At 46.9% G+C, this 23262-nt stretch overlaps 1 protein-coding gene across 1 annotated transcript in view; it reads left to right on the top strand.

Annotated features, from left to right (window-relative positions):
- The window catches only part of LOC141083791 (uncharacterized), a 72713-nt gene that overhangs the window by 14713 nt on the left and 34738 nt on the right, over positions 1 to 23262 (top strand). The window lies entirely within an intron of this gene.

Raw genomic sequence — 23262 nt, 5'->3', positions numbered from 1 at the left:
ACTAAACGTGCTTGGATGTGGGTGGAGATGAGAAAACACATAAAAGAGCGGGAAGGTTTTAGGATTGAGGTTCAGTCAGACGGAGAGTCTGGAAGAGGAAGCCACTCGGAGAGGAGTGGGGATCCCTGGAAGAGGGATGGAGGAAGGAGTGCTGCAGCTGCCTCAGTGATCTGAGCCAGCTGGCACGGGAAAGGAAAGAAGGAGAAAGACATTGAACCGAAGCCTGAGCTTTCATAGGAGGGAAAGACAAGTACGGAACGTAGGAGTGAAAGGGAACACAGAGCACGTGGGTTAGAGGAAGAACCCTGCCTAGAAGTTCTAAGCGCAAGGCCGGGGCCCAGTCCCTGAGGTTGTATGGACACTAATGGTTCTGCAGCAGACACCGGTGGAGTAGTGGGCTGTAAATGCACTACTCCCATCTAAGACTTGAGGGCACAACAGCAACATGGATAGAGAGCCGGGACTCAGGAGTAGGGAGTCCCCGAAGCAGGCTACAGCTGTCTGCCATACAAGTAGAGTTCTTGGGAACATCTGTCAGGAGGAACTCCAGTGTAACTCAGTACTAGGAGATCTTCACACTTAAAGGTGCTATAGAGGAGACGTACAGAAAAGACACATAAGTTGGCGGAGTGTTGGAAGGGAGCATTCCATCTTGCCTGGAGGTTGACTGAGTCCCTGACCCGGAGGACATGGCACAGAAGCGGGCACTACAGACTGTGAATAAAGCTTTGGAACTACATGCCCTGGTGTCCTCCATTCCTTCCTGCGTATGTCCGCCTGGCACTGCTACATCCCCTGCGCCAAACACTACACCATCTAAGTGTCTCTTCACCTATCCTGCCCTGGGACAACAGCCCTGCCTGTGGAGGGCTATAACATCATTGCTGCACCACACCATCTGTCCCGGAGGATCTGTCTGCAGCGTCGGCTTAACACCTCCCTTGCCGAACACCACAGGTGGCGTCACAAACTATTCCATTAATTACATTCCACCATTCACATCTCCAGCCATTGGTTGGGTGCCCAGGGCCACGGTCCGGGTCACCGCTGCTGTGACACATCCCGCTGATACCGGCCCGGTACCGAGTACCCCACGGCCCTGGGAGGGTGACCCAACTTGGTGTCACGAACAGGATGACAAGACCCGATGCCATCGGGTTCTGTGTGCCTAAGATTTGTTGGACTTAAAACTTTTGGGAATGTGCAGAAGACCCAATTTAATAGACTGTAAAATGAACATTAAAAATGGCCGTTGGTGTGGAAAAGAAGGGCGTGACGAGATGGGAGGTCCTAGGAAAAGACCGCGAACAGTCTTGGGCCTCCCCTGCCTGAATTACTATGTGACAGCAACATGGCCCACCCCCCGCCCACTGCTGATACCGGCCCGGTACCGAGTACCCCACGGCCCTGGGAGGGCGAACCATGAGCGCATGCCATAGGCTGCGAGAGAGACAACCATGATATGCCATGGACTTCCTTACCCCCACCCTGTGCCCCATCCATCATTCCCTCAGTCCCGTCCCATTATCCCCATAGTCCCAACTCCCTATTCCCTACTGTACACATGCTTTGGCAAAACTAATATTTATTTGATCCTGCCAATAAAGCTTATTTCAATTTGATTGTGCAGACATTGCTGTTAATCATTATTATCACTAGAGTTGAGCGAAACGGGTCGAAAAATTTCAAAAGTCGCCGACTTTTGGCAAAGTCAGGTTTCATGAAACGAAACCCGACCCTAGGATGAGGTCGGCCACGAGGTCGGCGACTTACGCGCCAAAGTCGCGTTTCAAAAGTTTGTTTTGCGCTCTTTTTCAGCCAATCAGGATCCACGGACACTGTGGGCAACGTGATGACATAGGCAGGGGTCACCACCATCTTTCACAAGGGCATGCAAGTGATTGGCTTGCTTTGGTGGGCGTCACAGGGGTTATAAAAGGGCGTGCACGCCGACCGCCATCTTACTTCTGCCGATCTTAGCATAGGGAGAGGTTGCTGCTGCTGATTCTGTAGGGAGAGCGTTAGGCAGGGAAGAAGAAAAAAAAACTGCTTCTGCTGCTATCGATTTTGCCTGTACAACACACCAGTCACTGTGTGTGCAGTGCAAGGGGAGGCTATATTGTGGTGGATCAGCGGTGTTGGTTGTTAGGGTATGTGCACACGTAGTTTTTAGTCTCTGCGGATTTTGTAGAGAAAACCGCAGGAAATCCGCAGGACAAAGTGCTGCGGTTTTTCTGCGGTTTATCTGCGGATTATCTGCGTTTTTTCTGCGGTTTTGCCCTGTGGTTTTACACCTCATAATGGATGAGGTGTAAAACCGCAGCGTTTCTGCACCAAATAATTGACATGCTGCGGATTGTAAACCGCAGCAAAACCGCGCGGAAAAAAACGCAGCATGTGCACAGCTTTTTTTTATTTCCATAGGAAATAAAGGTACTGTACAACGCAGCAGAATCTGCTGCGTTTCTGCAGAGCCAAAAACGCTGCGGAAACGCAGCAGAATCCGCAGCGTGTGCACATACCCTTAGGCTGCCTTCTAAGGCTTCCTGACAGCTGCATTGCTGTTTACCCACTGCTCTGCAAACTGCTTTTTTTAAAAGCAATCCCAATTTTTTTTTTTGTCCTGCTGAGGTACTGAGCGTGCATTTTTTCACACCATACAGCAGTGTTCGCTCCTCACACAGTACCGTGTAACGGCTGTTATCACAGCCACAGTGAAGCTATCTGTGTGTCACTCTGTGAGAATAAGTCGAGGACATGTTCCGTTCTTACAGACCTGCACCTACTAGTTTTGTCTAGCTTTCAAACAGTTAAATATATTTGCTGTTTGATCACATTCAAACTATAGAGAGACAGCGTGTGTCAGTCCGTATACTTAAAAAACACGGAGCTTGACAATTTTACGTACACCGGACAGCCGTGTACGTGCACGCTCCTCTCAGTACCGTGTAACGGCTGTTATCACGGCCACAGTGAAGCTATCTGTGTGTCACTCTGTGAGAATAAGTCGAGGACATGTTCCGTTCTTACAGACCTGCACCTACTAGTTTTGTCTAGCTTTCAAACAGTTAAATATATTTGCTGTTTGATCACATTCAAGACTATAGAGAGACAGCGTGTGTCAGTCCGTATACTTAAAAAACACGGAGCTTGACAATTTTACGTACACCGGACAGCCGTGTACGCGCACGCTCCTCTCAGTACCGTGTAACGGCTGTTATCACGGCCACAGTGAAGCTATCTGTGTGTCACTGTGGAAGGATAAGCGGAGGACTTGTTCCGTTCTTACAGACCTACACTCTAGGGAGATTCCTATTCTGCCCAATTCTACATACACCTTGTAGTTTGTGATACACTAGCCAATTTCTGCCTGTGACATAGTGCTCTGATATTCAGTGGGCCTCACACAATCCAAAAGTGTCCAGTGTCCACTAGTGTGTGCAGAAATTCAAAATCTCCCTTATCATGTAGTCACTTTTTTCACACCTGTGCCATCGAGCCTGTGACATATCGCTCTGATATTCAGTGGGCCTCACACAATCCAAAAGTGTCCAGTGTCCACTAGTGTGTGCAGAAATTCAAAATCTCCCTTATCCTGTAGTCACTTTTTTCACACCTGTGCCATCGAGCCTGTGACATAGCGCTCTGATATTCAGTGGGCCTCACACAATCCAAAAGTGTCCAGTGTCCACTAGTGTGTGCAGAAATTCAAAATCTCTGTGATCCTGTAGTCACTTTTTTCACACCTGTGCCATCGAGCCTGTGACATAGCGCTCTGATATTCAGTGGGCCTCACACAATCCAAAAGTGTCCAGTGTCCACTAGTGTGTGCAGAAATTCAAAATCTCCCTTATCCTGTAGTCACTTTTTTCACACCCGTGCCATCGAGCCTGTGACATAGCGCTCTGATATTCAGTGGGCCTCACACAATCCATAAGTGTCCAGTGTCCACAAGTGTGTGCAGAAATTCAAAATCTCTGTGATCCTGTAGTCACTTTTTTCACACCTGTGCCATCGAGCCTGTGACATAGCGCTCTGATATTCAGTGGGCCTCACACAATCCAAAAGTGTCCAGTGTCCACTAGTGTGTGCAGAAATTCAAAATCTCCCTTATCCTGTTGTCACTTTTTTCACACCTGTGCCATCGAGCCTGTGACATAGCGCTCTGATATTCAGTGGGCCTCACACAATCCAAAAGTGTCCAGTGTCCACTAGTGTGTGCAGAAATTCAAAATCTCTGTGATCCTGTAGTCACTTTTTTCACACCTGTGCCATCGAGCCTGTGACATAGCGCTCTGATATTCAGTGGGCCTCACACAATCCAAAAGTGTCCAGTGTCCACTAGTGTGTGCAGAAATTCAAAATCTCCCTTATCCTGTAGTCACTTTTTTCACACCTGTGCCATCGAGCCTGTGACATAGCGCTCTGATATTCAGTGGGCATCACACAATCCAAAAGTGTCCAGTGTCCACTAGTGTGTGCAGAAATTCAAAATCTCCCTTATCATGTAGTCACTTTTTTCACACCTGTGCCATTGAGCCTGTGACATAGCGCTCTGATATTCAGTGGGCCTCACACAATCCATAAGTGTCCAGTGTCCACAAGTGTGTGCAGAAATTCAAAATCTCTGTGATCCTGTAGTCACTTTTTTCACACCTGTGCCATCGAGCCTGTGACATAGCGCTCTGATATTCAGTGGGCCTCACACAATCCAAAAGTGTCCAGTGTCCACTAGTGTGTGCAGAAATTCAAAATCTCCCTTATCCTGTAGTCACTTTTTTCACACCTGTGCCATCGAGCCTGTGACATAGCGCTGTGATATTCAGTGGGCCTCACACAATCCATAAGTGTCCAGTGTCCACAAGTGTGTGCAGAAATTCAAAATCTCCCCTGTCCTATAGACACCTTGTACCTTGTTTTACATTACTATATAGTTTGTTGGATTTTGTCTACATTTCTACAAAAAATGAGGAAGGCTGGTGGAAGAGGCCGTGGAATTGGGCGGGGGTTGGCAGCTGGTAATGATGGTGTTGGTGGTGGATCTGATGGTAGTGGCAAGAGCAAAATAGGACCGAATGCAGGAGGTGTTGAGCCTGCGTCATCGTCTGGCTCCATAAGGCTTCGAAGGCTTAGTTTTCTAGGAGTTGGCAAACCGCTTTTAAAGCCAGAGCATCAGGAAAAAGTTTTGTCTTACATTGCTGACTCAGCCTCCAGCTCTATCGCCTCCTCTTCTGAAGTTGTAAAAAGTAAAAGCACTAAGTCGTCATTGGAGGCTCATGTTCATGAACCACACCTTTCCTTGTGTCCTTCACCCCAACCAAGATTGAAGGATGACGCAGGCCATACTACTGATTACTCCATGGAGCTGTTTTCACATACCATGCCTGGATTATCAAGTGAAATGGTGAATTACCCAGGCCAAGATGAATCTAACATGGAGTGCACTGATGCACAGCCGCTGATAGATGATTCTGCTGGTACATTCACTCAGAGCACTACATTGTCCTCGCAGTGTACAGAGCCAGATTCTGACCCTGATGAGACTCAGGTGCCCCTTCCCGCACACTATACCACCATACACGGTGACACAGAGGAAGGTGCACATGACATTGAAGAGGAGGTGATGGATGACCCAGTTGTTGACCCAGATTGGCATCCATTGGGGGAAGATGGTGCTGCTTCCAATAGCTTAGATGAGGAGCATCCACAGCAGACATCGACATCGCAACAGCTGTTATCTGGCAGGCCCGGAGCACTCTAAAGACAGGTTCCAAAAATCAAAAGAGTTGCTGGACAGCTTGTCCAGAGGGTCAAAAGATCACAGCGTGCTAGGCCGCAAAATGTCTGCCAAAGTAGGAAGAGTGCAGTGTGGCACTTTTTTGAACAAAATCCTCATGATCAGGCCAAGGTTATCTGTAAGAAGTGCGCAAAGACCTTCAGCCGAGGGAAAAATCTGAAAAATTTGAATACCAGTTGCATGCTTAGACATTTAACCACCATGCACTTGCAAGCGTGGACACAACACCAAACCTCAAGTGCCACATGTGCAACTGATCACAAAGAAGGTAGTCAGCAACGCTACATTGTTTCCCCCTCTGTAAGCCCACCGGTTAGCACAGCAGCAAATGTTGAGGTGTCGTTGCAAGGCCACAGCAGTCAGGGAATCCCACTGTTATATCAACGAAATACTGAATCAAGGCCATCAGAAAGAACACCAACTCCATCACCATAATCAACCCTCTCTCAGTCCGCCCTGTCCACCGCTACTTCCACCATATGCAGCTCTCAAGTCCAGCTCACCCTCCCAGACACTATGAGTAGGTCAAGAAAGTACTCAGTCTCTCATCCGCGTACACTGGGTTTGAACGCCCACATTGCCAAACTAATCTCGTTTGAGATGATGCCCTATCGGTTGGTGGAAAGCGCAGCTTTCCGCGAACTCATGGCCTATGCAGTACCACGCTATGACCTACCCAGTCGCCACTTCTTCTCTCGCAAAGCCATCCCAGCCCTCCACCATCATGTAAAAGACCGCATTGTCCATGCACTCAAGCAGTCAGTGAGTGGAAAGGTGCACCTCACAACTGATGCATGGTCCAGTCGGCATGGCCAGGGCCGTTACGTGTCCATCACTGCGCACTGGGTTAATGTGGTGGATGCAGGGTCCACAGGGGACAGCGGTGGTGGGACAGTGCTGCCTAGCCCACGGTATAGGAAACAGTTGGCTGTAGGCGTTCGACCCTCCTCCTCCTCCTCCTCCAGAAGCGAAAGCTCGTCCTCAGAGCGCAGTCGTACGAGCACTCCATCTGCAGCTGCCACTGTTGCACACGAGGTGTCCCCCTATCGAGCAGCTAGTGGAAAGCGTCAGCAGGCTGTGTTGCAGATGATGTGTTTGGGCGACAGACACATCGCCGAGGTGCTGGCCGAGTACTTGAAGCGACAAACTGAGTCATGGCTGGGCAGTGTACATCTTGAGGCAGGCAAGGTAGTTAGTTATAACGGCCGTAATTTTGTGGGAGCCATAGCCCTTTCAAAACTCAGCCACATACCTTGCTTGGCTCACACCTTGAACCTGGTGGTGCAGTGCTTCCTCAAAAATTATCCGGAGTTAACAGCCCTGCTCCAGAAGGTGCGAAGACTGTGCGCGCACATCCGCCGGTCACCTGTACACTCCGTTCGTATGCAGAAGCTGCAGCGATTGCTCCACCTTCCCAACCACCGCCTCATTATCGACATTGCAACAAGGTGGAACTCCACCCTGCACATGGTGGAGCGGCTGTGCGAGCAGAGGCAGGCCATAATGCATTTGTGGGAGGATACACGGCCAGGCACTTTGAGAGCAGACATGGAGTTGACAGGTGTGCAGTGGTCGAAGCTGAAAGACCTCTGTAAAGTCCTTCAGTGTTTTGAGGAATGCACACGGCTGGTAAGCGCAGACAACGCCATCCTAAGCATGAGCATCCCACTTATGCGTCTGCTCATGCAAACTTTGACGCACCTTAAGGAGCAGGCGTCTGCAGCCAATGTTGATGAGGAGGAAGAGGAGGAGGGAATCCTTGATGACATTCAGCCATTGTCTGCTCAGGGACCTCTCCTGGACGAGGTGGAGGAAGAAGAGGAGGAGGAGGATGATGATGGGGATGATTACTTAGGGGAGGAGGATGCATCTCGTGGGGCAAGTGAAAATGTTGGCGTGGCAAGGTCTGGTACAGGGTTTGTGCGTGACTGGAGGGATGTGGATTTGCCAGAAAGTGCTCCTCCAACCAGCACTCGCAGTGCATCATTGACACCGGGAACATTGGCCCACATGTCAGATTATGCCTTGCAGATCCTAAAAAGGGACCCCCGCATTGCCAAAATGATGAACGATGACGACTACTGGTTGGCCAGCATTCTGGATCCACGCTATAAAGGCAAATTACAAAACATCATGCCACAGGAGAACCTTGACCTAATATTGGCTAATAAACAAGCAACTCTGGTAAATCAGTTGCTTGAGGTATTCCCAGCACACAGCAGCGGTGATGGTTCTCGCACGAGCCGTACGGGCCGGGGGCAGCTTGGCAGAGGTGTTCATGGTGCACACAGCAGAAGTGGCGTTGGAGACAGGGGTTTCATGACAATGTTGTGGACTGATTTTTCAAGTACCGCTCACACAACTGGTAATACTGCATCGATGGAAAGTGACAGGAGACCACAGTTGTCAACTATGGTTACAAACTACTTTTCCTCCCATATCGATGTTCTCCCACACAGGTCATTCCCCTTTGACTATTGGGCCGCTAAACTGGACACCTGGCCTGAATTGGCACAATATGCCTTACAGGAGCTCGCTTGCCCAGCTGCAAGTGTGCTATCGGAAAGAGTCTTCAGTGCAGCTGGATCAATCCTGACAGAAAAAAGGACCCGTCTGTCAACCCAAAATGTGGATGATCTAACCTTCATTAAAATGAACCTGTCATGGTATGCCTAGGTTACTTTAGGCTAAAACCCCGGGACCCCTGCGGTGTCCCTCAGACTAGGGAAAACCCTGTCTGTCCCTCAACCCAGGGTTTACACTGAAGGTGTGCCTGCCTGGGCCTCCACCCTGTCCCTGTCTCCTGTCCAGCCCTAAGCTGAACCCACCACCCTCCACCCAGTGAGGGGACCAGACACCAGACCCCACAAATACGTATGGACAGGGGTAAAAGAAACACCACACCGTTAATACACAAGGGAATACAATAATGTGCAAGGGCAACCAAATATATATATATAACAGATAGGAGAAAGAACAACTGAGAGATATACTGCACCAGATATCAGACGCTCCAAAACCACCACTGCTGACCGGTATTGCTAGCACTAGGCAAAAGCTATAGTCGGCGACGCCCATAGTCAGGACGGACTATTTAAAGACCAAGGGCGTGGCCCAGCCCTCAGCCAGCATGACAACCTGGTTAACCCTATCCCGACTGGAACAGAATACCCAACAAAGTCCCTGAGCATACTGTAGTGGAATAGGGTATTACCGCTGTCTGCCGGACACCCTGGTGTGAACAGTGTCCGACATGACAATACTGTAGTGGAATAGGGTATTACTGCTGTCTGCCGGACACCCTGGTGTGAACAGTGTCCGACATGACAGTACCCCGCCTTCTACGAGGGACCTCTGGAACCTCACCATGTCGAGGACCTGGCTTGTCCGGATGGCGACAATGGAACATAGTAACCAGTCGGTCCGCATGAATGTCTGAGGCCGGCACCCATGTCCTCTCCTCAGGACCATAGCCACGCCAGTGGACCAGGTACTGTAGAGTGCGACGCACAACCCTAGAGTCCTCCACTTTGGACACCTCAAATTCCAACGTGCCATCCACCAAGACGGGAGGTGGTGGCCCGGGAGGACCATCCACCAAACCCACGACCTTTTTTAGCAATGCTTTGTGAAACACATTATGAATCTTATACACAGCCGGCAACTCCAAACGAAATGCCACAGGGTTGATCACTGCGGAGATCCTAAATGGGCCAATGAACCTGGGACCCAACTTAAGTGACGGTATCTTGAGCTTGATGTTCCTTGTAGATAACCACACCCAATCACCCACACACAGGTCCGGACCTGGCACACGTCTGCAGTCAGCCACCCGTTTGTACCTGAAACCCACCTTCAACAAGCGCTGCTTGACTCTCCTCCAAACAGACGACAATTGAGCTCCCAACTGGTCCTCCTCAGGGACGCCAACCGAGCACCCCTGACGCAAGGTGCAAAATTGAGGATGTTGACCATACACACAAAAAAAAGGAGATTCCCCAGACGATTCCTGGCAATGGTTGTTTATTGCGAATTCTGCCAGAGGAAGAAACGCTGACCACTCTTCCTGATTGTCGGAAACAAAGCAGCGCAAGTATTGCTCCAGGTTTTGGTTCATCCGCTCAGTCTGCCCATTCGACTGAGGGTGGAAAGCCGATGAATGAGATAATTTGATCCCAAGGCGAGAACAAAAAGCTCTCCAAAACTTTGCCACAAACTGCGTACCTCGATCAGACACAATGTCAGACGGGACACCATGAAGTCTGACCACCTCGCGAATAAATATCTGAGCAAGAGTCTTAGCATTGGGCAAAGATGGTAAAGCAACGAAATGTGACATTTTGGAGAACCTATCAACAATTACCAAAATGACCGAGTTCCCCGCCGAGGCGGGCAAGTCTGTAATAAAATCCATGGAAATCTCAGTCCATGGCTTACTGGGCACCCCGAGAGGCTTCAACCTACCAGCGGGACGGGAACGAGGAGTCTTGGCCCGTGCGCACGTGGTACAGGCAGACACATATGAGGCCACATCCTGCCGGATTTTAGGCCACCAAAAACGACGCGATACCAGTTCCAGAGTGCTCTTAACCCCTGGATGACCTGCCAGTACCGTGTCGTGATGTTCGCCTAATACTCTAGAGCGTAGATGTAGTGGCACAAAAGATTTATTAGCAGGCAACCCCGGCGGTACCTCCTCCTGAGCCTCCGCAATCTCTGCCTCAATTTCTGTCGTGATGGCAGATACCACCAAACCCTTTTGGAGAATAGGCACCGGCTCTTCACATAACTCTCCACCAGGAAAACACCTGGATAAAGCGTCTGCCTTAATATTCTTCGAACCAGGTCGATAGGTAACAATGAAGTTGAACCGGGTGAAGAATAATGCCCAGCGAGCCTGTCTGGAGGACAGGCGCTTAGCAGATTCTAAATACAGCAAATTCTTATGGTCGGTTATCACAGTAATCTGATGAACAGCCCCCTCCAAGAAGTGTCGCCACTCCTCAAATGCCAATTTGATGGCCAACAATTCCCTGTTGCCAATATCATAATTACGCTCCGCAGGCGACAGCTTCTTGGAGAAGTAGGCACACGGATGCAACTTGGCCCAAGATGGGCCCTGAGACAGTACAGCCCCCACTCCAACCTCCGACGCATCCACCTCCACGACAAACGGTAAGGAGACATCGGGCTGCACCAGAATGGGCGCTGAGGCAAAACTATTCTTGAGGAATTCAAATGCCTGTACCGCAGGCTCAGACCAGTCAGAAAAGTCGGTACCCTTCTTAGTCATGTCAGTAAGTGGTTTGGCAATCATAGAGAAATTCTTAATAAATTTCCTATAGTAATTGGAGAAGCCAAGAAATCGCTGAAGCGCCTTAAGATTATCAGGCCGATCCCAATGTAGTACCGCCTGCACCTTTGCGGTGTCCATCTTAAACCCTGAGGTGGAGATTATATAACCCAAGAACGGTAGCTCCTGTACGACAAACACACATTTTTCAAGCTTGACATAGAGCCTGTTTTCCCTGAGCAACTGCAGGACCTGTCTAACATGCTCTATATGTGTATCATGGTCGCGAGAGAAAATGAGGATGTCGTCTAGATAAATTATAACAAATCTACCCAACAAATGAGAGAAGACATCATTTATGAAATGTTGAAAGACCGCCGGTGCCATAGTCAACCCAAACGGCATTACCAAACTCTCAAAGTGACCCTCGGGGGTATTGAATGCCGTCTTCCACTCATCCCCCTGACGGACTCTTATAAGATTGTACGCCCCCCTGAGGTCCAGTTTGGAGAACCACTTGGCACCTACCACTTGGTTGAACAAATCGGGTATAAGTGGCATAGGGTAAGTATCACGAACCGTAATCTGGTTGAGTTCTCTGAAATCCAGACACGGGCGTAAACCGCCGTCCTTCTTTTTAACAAAGAAGAAGCCAGCAGCCAGAGGAGAAGAGGAAGGTCTAATATGACCCTTGCTCAGACTATCCGCAATGTACTCCTTGAGAGCTAGCCTCTCGGGACCTGAGATATTAAACATTCTAGCTTTAGGTAACTTGGCCCCTGGTTTCAACCTAATAGCACAGTCATAGGGGCGATGCGGTGGTAGTTCTGAACAACCTTTCTCAGAAAACACATCCGCATAGTCCAGCAACGGCTCCGGGATACTGGGAGTCAAAGCGGAAATACATGTAGCCAGGCACCTCTCCTGACACTCCCTGCTCCACTGAATTATGTCCTGGGTCTTCCAATCAATAACAGGATTATGCATTGACAACCATGGAAAGCCCAGAACCATCTGAGCCGGTAAGTTACTAAGCACCTTACAAGTTACCCGCTCTGAGTGTAATACTCCAATGTGGAGTTGTATATCCAACACACACTCTGTGATCTCCCCTTGAGACAACGGGGAAGCATTGATGGTAACCACCCGGATGGGGTTCGGCAATTTCTCCACCGGAAATCCCGCTGTATGCGCGAACTTCTCATCAATGAGATTGGCAGCTGAGCCACTATCAACAAACACTGTAATAGAGAGCATTTGCCCCCCAAGTGCTACCCTAGCAGGGAGCATACAGTGGGAAACCATGATGGAGGATACACAAAGGCTCAGACTAGACTCCTCCAAACCCTCTGAGCCTATCAGTTTTCCGCCGGCGCGCCCTTCTTAGGTACCAGGGGGCAAGCGTTAATAAAATGTCCTCCTTTGCCACAAAAAAAACAAACCCCCTGCCTTCTGTGCCAAGGACGTTTAGGCTTGTTACTCGGTGACTGTGCTATACCAGCGATCTGCATGGGTTCCACGGATTCACCCGAGGCAACCTCACCTACAACTCCCCCACCTCCCGGAGGCAACGAAACCAGCGCCCCCTGACGGAGACGGCGGTCTATGCGAACTACAAGTGCCATCGCAGCCTCCAGAGAGGCGGGAGTCTCGTACATTAGGAGAGTCTGTTTAACCCTTCCAGAAACCCCATGCAAAAATTGACTTCTAAGCGCAGGGTCATTCCACTGCATGTCCACCGCCCAGCGCCGGAATTCCGTGCAGTAATCCTCAGCTGGTCGCTCACCCTGTAGTAGTGAGCGTATCTTAGACTCTGCCAAGTTTAATCTATCCGGATCGTCATAGATCAAACCCAGAGCAGAGAAAAAAAAATCTACAGACTCAAATGCCGGTGAGTCAGAAGGGAGTGAAAAGGCCCAAGCCTGTGGATCATCACTCAGCAAAGAAATCACCAAGCCCACGCGTTGAGCCTCATTACCTGAGGAATGTGGACGCATACGGAAATACAATTTGCATGATTCACGAAAAACCGTGAACTTACCACGATCACCAGCAAATCGTTCAGGAAGGGGAAACTTGGGTTCAGCTGCCCTGGCTGCAGCCTCAGCAGGTACTGCAGGAGCTGACAGGCCTTGTTGCTGGACCGCCCCCCCTAAGTTCAGTGACCTGTATGGAAAGAGCCTCCAGCTGCTTGGTTAGGGAAAGTATAGGATCCATAGTAAGTAACCCCTATATTCCCTATCTATACTTTTTTTTTTCACTTTAGTATTTGGGACGACTATAATGTCATGGTATGCCTAGGTTACTTTAGGCTAAAACCCCGGGACCCCTGCGGTGTCCCTCAGACTAGGGAAAACCCTGTCTGTCCCTCAACCCAGGGTTTACACTGAAGGTGTGCCTGCCTGGGCCTCCACCCTGTCCCTGTCTCCTGTCCAGCCCTAAGCTGAACCCACCACCCTCCACCCAGTGAGGGGACCAGACACCAGACCCCACAAATACGTATGGACAGGGGTAAAAGAAACACCACACCGTTAATACACAAGGGAATACAATAATGTGCAAGGGCAACCAAATATATATATATAACAGATAGGAGAAAGAACAACTGAGAGATATACTGCACCAGATATCAGACGCTCCAAAACCACCACTGCTGACCGGTATTGCTAGCACTAGGCAAAAGCTATAGTCGGCGACGCCCATAGTCAGGACGGACTATTTAAAGACCAAGGGCATGGCCCAGCCCTCAGCCAGCATGACAACCTGGTTAACCCTATCCCGACTGGAACAGAATACCCAACAAAGTCCCAGAGCATACTGTAGTGGAATAGGGTATTACCGCTGTCTGCCGGACACCCTGGTGTGAACAGTGTCCGACATGACAATACTGTAGTGGAATAGGGTATTACCGCTGTCTGCCGGACACCCTGGTGTGAACAGTGTCCGACATGACAGAACCATGCATGGGTTTCCAAGGATTTTGTCCCACCTTCCCCTGATGACACATAGGGTGACAGAAAAATGGCTTGCTTTGGTCCACCTCTTCCTGGGACTTGACCTATTTCGCCTTTTGCATCAGCTGAATGTCCAACATCAACATATGCCACTTTCTAAAACTCCCTAACTGTGCTGCCTCCCCCCCCATGGCTGGGGTCACCACCTAGCGCACGACACCGTGCGAGTGCCGTTGCCCTGGACAGGTGGGTAGGCCGACTCTTGGGCGCGGGCACTGGCACAGGGTCCCTCATAGTGCAATCAAGTGTCTCTGACGGTGGTGGTGCACACCCGCCGTCAGACACACCGCCGTACTATGAGGGGCCCAGTGCCAGTACCGACGCCCACGAGTGGGCCCCCCTTGCTTGGGCAGGGCCCCAGCATTTGCAATCTTTACCTCTCCCTGCTCCTCCGCTGTGTAGTCTGGGCCGTCAAATCCATACTGTGCCTGACACCGTCTGAGCCTGCCTCCTGATGTATAGACATATATTTTGAATGTGTACGCTATCCATACATGTTATCCGGGGATACGGTACCCTTTCTCACCTTTGTGCAATCACGTGCAAGCCATACTGGGCCTAACACCGTCTGAGCCTGCCTCCTGATGTATTGACATATATTTTGAATGTGTACGCTATCCATACATGTTATCCGGGGATACGGTACCCTTTCTCACCTTTGTGCAATCACGTGTAATCCATACTGGGCGTGAGAACGGCTGACGAGCTGTTAAGCAAGCTACAGCACCTGTGGTTTGCACACGTAAGTTTTTCATTTTTTGAGGAATGACGGTTAGGCCTAATTCCGGAACTGCGGTTGACCTGCACTTACTGGGAAATCATCGTTCGCGGGTAATAATTGTAATCAGTGATCCCCATCACTAACGTTGTTCAGCGGGTTATCTGCACCTGTAAGCGACAAACGCTGGCCTTTTCAGTGTAGCGCACATGCAGCCACGGACATGTAAGGGCATGACACACCAGTTATTGGCCAATCTCATGTGCCAGAGCCTCACGTGTCCCTCTAGTAAGCCGGACTCGGACCGCGGGGCATGACGGAGTCTCGTTCGTTAACGGAATTAAGCTTGCAATGTGTGCATCTTTTCTGTAGCTGGCATGGTTGAGGTTTCCCAGGTGGAGTCGAATTTAACCGTAGGCTCCACTCCTGGTGGTGCCCTTCTGGGCATTCCTTTAAGGTTCAGCTTTGCAACCATACTGCCCACGTAAAACAAACACTTTGCCTTCATGAACGCTGTTTGGAGGGTCATGACTCATGGGAATAACGCCGCCCAATCAGTTAACCTGCTAGAGAGATCCTTCGTTGCTCCCAAGCATGACATCACACTCCCTAGGAGGAAGGTAATGCCACTGTGGCGACCGTACTCCTGGGGGCGACACAAGTGCACTGATGCCCAGCCACTGCTCGATGAATCTGCTGGTACATTGACCCAGACCACTACATTCCCCTCGCACGCTACACGGCCTGAATCTGACCCTGATGAAACTCAGGTTACCCTTCCCATATACAGTTCCATCTTACACGGTGACAAAGAGGAAGCTGCAGATGAAAGTGCAGGTTCGGCCCACCCGCCATCAGACACACCACCGTACTATCAGGGGCCCTGTGCCAGTGCCGTCGCCAACGAGTGGGCCCCCCCTGCTTGCTCAGGATCACAGCACTTGCAAGGTTGAAATACTGTGCAGTGAGATGGAAGATGGGGACGACGAGGAGTCCAGACTAGTACAGGGATTCTCTAGCGAGGAGACTTATTTGATTGTTTTCAATGTTGGGACAGCAATTTTTGGGGAGCACTATACTCTGGAGAATGATAGATGGGGCCCACCATACACTGGAACATTCCAAAGGTGGACATCAGACACTGGAGCAGCATTTACAGGGCCCATTATACACTAGAGCATTAGAAATGGGGCCCATTAAGTTTGGGGGTGTATTTCTTTTCTTATCAAGTTTGGAGCATTATTTGGGCCCATAAGACAGTGGAACTTCATCCATGGGGACCAACATATACTGTAGCATTATGTGGAGCTCATCATATACTGTTTCAAACATTATATGGGACCAATGATTCTGTATGGAGAAATAGATGGGCCTCGTCATGAGATGTAAAAATTGAAGTATTTTTCATTGTACTATACCGCTATTTCTCTGCCGTATCGGAGCATGATGAGTTGTGGTATGCGTTAAAGGGGCGCTCTTTCGCCCAGGGCACATGAAAACCTGGAGCAAGCCCTACCCCCCACAACTTTAGCCAAATAACCCCCATTTTTCAGTGCGTAACTTGTATTATGAAGTTAATTAAGGTTGACAAGCTTAAGTAAGAAGAATTGATGCTTTTGGCATTCAAATGGGCACTGTAGGTGTGTTTCCTGTCCTCCTCTCACTGCCGACTTTTATTCCCCATTGACTTACATTGGGTTTCGTGTTTCGGGACGACCCCGACTTTTCCCTATAATCGGCCGATCTTGCTCGACCCGACTTTTGGAAAAGTCGGGTTTCACGAAACGAAACTCGACCCTAAAAAAACAAAAGTCGCTCAACTCTACTCACAACCTTTACCTCAGGATAATGAAGGCGATATTTGTCTATTATGCAGTTCTGCTGAAGAAACTTATATGCAGTCTAAAGCTAGACAGTTCGTCAATTGTTCTAAAATGTAATTTTCTGAAACCTTTGATGAATTTTCTTCTGCTTCTAACCAGGATCCAACTTTTCTCCTTGTGGAGAGTGACATGCCAAGCCTGGCATGCCAATGTGAGCAGAATTTTAAACCTTACAAAGCTCCTCTGGGAAATTAAATATGCTAATTGCCTCTTCAGAGAGGAAGAGAACTAGAACTTTTGTGCTACCTATTGGAAGTAGTAATCCTAAAAGTCAAAATTGACCTTTATCGAACCTTGCCACCTGACTTAGAATAAAAGCCAAACCAGAATCTCAATTTGCAGACATGAAGTTTTGGGGTGGTGCCCCTAATCAGTGCAGAGTATGAGATCTGGTTTGGTTAGATGAGCATTCTGACAGAGATCCAAAAGGTAAGGTTTCTCCTTGTGGAGAGTAACATGCCAAGCCTGGCATGCCGGTGTGATGATTCAGTTACAAAAATTCAGTCGTTTTCTGAGGTTCGCTCCTTTCAGATCCTTCTAATGAAGATTTTTCTAATGACCTCTTCCTTTTCCTTAAGGACAAATTACCATCGCTCCTAAAAAAATTGTTAAACTTACAGTAGAGTTAGAAGAAACCAAAGATAACAGGCCAAAGAAGGAAAGACTTTTCTATTTTCCTAAAAAGAAAGAGAAAATTATTTCAGATCATCCGGTCCTAAATGGACTCTTGTAGGCAGATTAGAAACATCTAGAAAATAAACTTGATGTTGAAGCAAGATTTAAAGACATTTATCTATTAGGTCTTACCTTTTTTGGAGAATGGTGAAGATCTTTCAAATGTTGATTTGATGGTGGCATGTCTTGTGAAAAGGTTTTAATATTTGAGGCTGAAGAACCTACTCTTCTTTAAAGATTAAATGGAAAGGAAGATAGCGACAGTTCCTGTAGCTTGTGCACTAAGAATTTGGCTGAGTCAGCTTTCCAGAGATATTTCCAGGAACAAACTTTTGCCTTAGATACCAATATCCAAGAAGTATCATTTCTCCTTGCGAAGAATGACATGCTAAGCATGTCAAGGTGAGGAGACTTAAAGCCGCAATGCTCCTCTGGGAAATATGCTAATTATGCAAATTGTCTCTTCAGAGAGGAAGAGGACTAGAACTCTAGTGCCACCTTTTGGAAGTAGCAATCCTAAAAGTCAATGTTGACCCTTTAGCGAGCCTTGTTACATGACTTAGGATAAAAGCCAAGCCAGAATCTCAATTTGCAGACACTGTGTTTCGGGGTACTGCCCCTCGTCAGTGCAAAGTGTGAGAACTGGTTTGGCTGTGAGAGAGGCATCTGACCGATATCCAAGAAGTATCATTTCTCCTTGCGGAGAATGACATGCGAAGCATGTCTATACCAATAAACTCTCCTCTAGAAATCTTGCTCTCACCAACTCAGCCAGAAGAGCCTTACTACTAAAACACTGGTCAGGAGACATTCCATCTAAACATCATTTCTGCTCTTTGCCTTTCCAGCCTTCAAGTCTTTATTGTCTCAAGTTGACGTCTATGCTTGAATCTTTATCAAATAGTAAATGAATGTCTTTTTTTTCAGTCTGCATTGAAACAGAAGTGTCAGATCTTTCGTTTTCAAAGGAGAAATTCCACAAAGAACAGAAAAAAACTTCTACAACGATCAGGGAAAGAGATTCAGGAACAAAAGGTTTTCATCCCTACTTTTAAAAAGAACTACGGGAAGAGTAAATAAACAGAATTATGATGCAATCTCTCCTGTAGGGGCGAGTCTTTTAAAATTCTCAATTTTGGAAAATGCTAACTCAGATTGCCGAGTCAATTTTTGGATGCACAGAGAATGTTCCCTGGAACTAAAGATTGTGCCTTCAGACATATTTCTCTTGGATTCAGAAGCAAAGTCTCACATTAATCAACTAATAGAAGATTTCATAAAGAAAGGAGCTTTAGAACCAGTCCTTCCAGCACAAAGGATCATAGGGGTCCACTGAAGAAATTTTGCAGTACAAAAGTCACAAAACAAGTGGAGGCTAATAGTAGATCTGACTTACTTCAACATACTTGTTAAGAAAACACACTTTAAAATAGAAACAATCAGATCTTTTTTGAATGTTCTTCAGCAAGGAGACTTAAGAAAAATAGATCTGTTGGATGCATATCTCCATGTACCAGTCTTATCAGCACACAGAATATTTCTTAGTATTGTTGTTCCAATACAAGGTACTGTTGATCATTTACAATTTACTCTCTTGACTCTGCTCCCAGGGTCTTTACCAAACTGATGGTCGTATTGGCTGCTGCTCTTATATTGAAGGGGATCTACATAATCTCATATCTAGACGATTTAGTCGCCTTTAAAAGAACTTTTAAACTGGCATATCTTCTGTCTTTCACTGGAGTTTCTTTAGCTGCATGGATTTTTAATTAATTTAGAGAAATCAGTTCTAATCCACTTTCAGTCTCTTGTCTTGGATTTCTGGTGGACTCCAAGGCAGTGGGTAAAGGCCCATATACGCATTCTCCAATCCCATATTCTATCTATATGGAATCACATGCCTCAGGCCTTAGATCGCCTGATTTTAATAAACCCAAAGACAAAACTAGACTTGTGGATTCAGATGAACAGATAATCAAGGGGGAAAAGCCTTCCACCGATATCTTCCTTGACCTTAACCACAGGTGCATCTTCTCAAGGGTGTGGAGCCCGTCTTCATAATCACTGGGTGCTTAGGCTGAGGTCTATAGCAGACAAAACAAATGTCATCAAACCTCAGAGAAATCGGGCCATATTCCTTGCTCTTTGCCATTTCTAGTCAAGTTTAAGAGGTCATTCACTGATTGTTCAAACATTTAATTTGACGGCAGTATTCGATCTGAAGAAACAAGTGGGAACAACGTCCGACACCTTATCAAAACTATGCAGAGAGATCATGTATTGGGCTCAGAAGAATACTAGGAACCTTACAGCAGCCCATTTTCAAGATGCTCTGAACATACAAGGAGACTGGCTTCACAGGTACAGAATAAAAGCAGGAGAATGGTGACTGGACAATGTACTGTCCTTACAATTAACAAAGATATGAGGTCTTCCTCAAATGCATCTCATGGTGTCAGCAGAGGATAACTGCAGTGGTTTTGTTCCCTCAATCACCAGGACAATCCCTACAGAGTGGATGGTCTTTCATTAAGCTGGTCCAGGATATTTTTCTATGTGTCTCCTCCCTCCATTCTTCTAATCCCAAGAATTCTAAAAAAGATACAAGTCAAAAAAGTCTTTTTAATTGCAATCAGACCATTCTGGCCTCGCAGAGATCCTGTAGATTGAAATACTGTGAAAGCTTCATCACAGAGCAGGTGTTCGTCTTCAAGGAGGACTTGCTCATCCTCATCTAGAGCTTTATCATCTGACTGCCTGGAAATTTAAAAGCAACGATTAATAAAGGGTAGCAATGGTCTCTTGAAATCTATCATCAATAGCATTCTTTTAAATCATCCATTAATAAAGCTTAACACAGGATTTAGGGAATCTTCAAGAACTGGGGTTCTGATAAAGAAGTTGCTGGTCATTCTGTTTTAAAGTTTTTAGAATTTTTTCAGGATGAAATTCAAACGGGGCTACAACCAAACACTTTGAAGGTTCATTTTTCAGCAATAAATGCCCTCCTTGTATTTTTTCCATCCAGCCTTTGATAAGAAGATTTTTTTTACAGCTATAAAAAATGTGTACCCTGCTGTCAGGTACCAAGCACAAATGTGCCACTTATCCCTAGCCCTTGAATCTTTAATGGGCCTTCTGTTTGAATATACTAGAAGCCAACCTAAAAGTCTCTTTCTGGTAGCTATTTCTTCAGCCATTTGTGTATCCAAAGTGACATGAGAAAAGAATATTAATCAAGAAATTCATCTATCTATCTTCCATCTAGATCCACTCAGGACCATTTCACGTCACTTCAATAGTTGTCACATCTCACTTTTGAGAGCTGGAGGGATAGATCAAATCAATATTGGTATTCACTGAGGTAAAATTAGCCAGAGATTGGCACAACTGGAAACCAGTTGGATTTTGACCCTGGACACACTACACCCTAAGGCAGGGGTGGGGAACCTCAGGCCCCAGGGCCATTTACGGCCCTCGATGACCTTTTACCAGGCCCCTGAGCAGATTCTCAGGGACCACATTCTTGGGCAGGGAGCTGTATTTTGATTGCCACAATCTCATTAATTTCTTCTTGCTCTGTTAGCACACACACGCAGTGTTCACTACTGAACATTGAAGGGCATGCAATGAAAGATTACGCCATGAAACCAGTGCCAGAGTCAGGATGTACTTTGTGGGCGGAGTTTGTACGGCCCCCGAAGGATGGTATAAATATCCAAATGGCACTTGGCAGAAAAAAGATTCCCCATCCCTGCCCTAAGGGTTTAAATGAAAACTTTATCTTTGTTCCATTTCTTTAAAATCTCACTGTGGTACATGCACGTTTGCTCGTTTTTTTAATTTGGTTTTAATTATTGTTTTGTCTTTATAGTAGCCTCTGCCTCTCTCTATGTGAATCGATGTCATGAACCACTACACATCATATGTTGATAATGGTGTTGGGAAGCTCCAAATATTCAATTGTGTCCTGTACTGCGTAGCATCATTGTGTGTGCTTATGGTTGTTATTATTTTTTCTGTATTAATTTGGGATTATACCATTGATTAAGTATTCTGGGATTATGCAGTAATTATATGCACCTGTGAAACTTTGCGATCATGTATAAGATTTGTAGGCCATTACCGATGTAACAAGTGCTTGGTTATGATTCGTCTCTCGGATGCGCCTTTTGATTCGTGTTTACACACACCTCTCTTTTATATATAGTGTATAATTTGTGGCGGATCGTAATTTTGCAGATGCACTAGATTTCAGATATGTATAATTTATCATATATTCAAAATAATCTCTATGATCCAAAAGTGGGTGTCTATGGATACTCTTGAGGACATCCATGGGAGAACTATAATTTTATTGCTTGACATGTGACCCTCTGTCCATACCGATTGCCATGTATATTTTATGCATATGATGTAATTATTATATCTTTATGGATGATGTATTTGCATAGTGTTACACATATACGTGACTTTTTTATTCGTTCACTTGCAATATTGCTGTGTAATCCAGGACACAAAAGGCTTCATCGTATAATTCACTATCTTTCCACATTTGTGCAATTTATGCTGCAGGTACAATTGAATCCTTTACCTGCAGCGGATACACCAGCACACATGGAACCATGGTCCCTGCATGTACGCCAGCCTTCGGCTTCTCTCGTACCGACTGACGTCGGATCACATGATTTGTGTGGTCCTGACGTCACTCGGCATGTGATGCCGCCGAGCGTTCCGGTTACCATGGTGACGTGTGCGATATGATTGGCTGGAGTCTCCTCTTTTATTCTGTAACTTCCCCCTCACACACAAAGGCTTTTGGCAGAAGCGCGCATCGGGGTGACCGCACCAAATGAGTGAGATTCATTGAATGATCCACGTGTGTTTCTAATTAACAACAAAATTGAGAAATATCATTATCAACACTTATAACAATGAACAACTTATAACTCCTCTACAAGATTTCACTGTGAAAAAAGCATTCTACTTCCTAATATTGGGAAATATTTATCCCTGATGGTGCACTCTTATCTCCATTTGAATGATGTGACGATACGTATGTCTGACAACTAGCGCATTAATTCCCTAAGGCCATAGGCTTGACTTGTCATTGCAGCCCCATGATGAATAAATGGAGCATTGGTTGGGCATGTGCTCCTCTGCTCCATTCTAATGGGGATAAAAGTGCCCCGTAGGAGATAAAAAATTATTTGCCCTGCCAATCGGTGCAGGTCCCAGCAGTCGGACTCCTATCAATCTATAAGTTATGCTGTTTTGGATAGGTGTTAGCTTGTTTTCACCAGACAACTCCTTTAAATATAAAATGGAAGCTCAAGAAAAGCAGCATGTTTGTCAGGGCAGACTGGATCATAAAATCAGCTATGGTGCAAATTTATTACCATCATACAAAAAACCCTCAGGGGTTAGTATATCAACAGCTTGGAGGATTCCCTACTCTATAAAACATAACCTTTAATCAGTCATTAAAAACCTGAAACAACACATTTAAACACAATAAACAAAATAGTGCTCGTGCAGATCAGTGCTCATTAAAAAAATGGTTCGGTCTCACCACTTGTTACGGACATAGACATCCCGGTCTGTTTACAAATATATCTTGCCGGGTTCTGGGTCCAACACGAGGGAAAAAGGAGAGGATAAGGGAGAGGGATATAAGTGTGCAATAAATCCCTATCTCCCTGTCGTGCCCCGGTGTTGCTCCTGTCCTCACAAGGACAGGCCCCAAGTGGACCCTATATTGACACCCCAAAAGATGAAAAGGGGGGTTAGTTCCTCCCTACGCATTTCCTCCCCAATAGCGGGGATTTAATAGGGGAGTTTGAAATATAATTGCAGGGGGTAAAGAGAAATTGTTTTCTGTG

Source organism: Dendrobates tinctorius, unplaced genomic scaffold, assembly GCF_039654945.1.
Source record: "Dendrobates tinctorius isolate UK_male_01 unplaced genomic scaffold, ASM3965494v1 ptg000021l, whole genome shotgun sequence".
NCBI lineage: Eukaryota > Metazoa > Chordata > Amphibia > Anura > Dendrobatidae > Dendrobates > Dendrobates tinctorius.
Note: the sequence above shows the minus strand (reverse complement) of the source record. Positions and strands in the feature narration are given on the sequence as shown.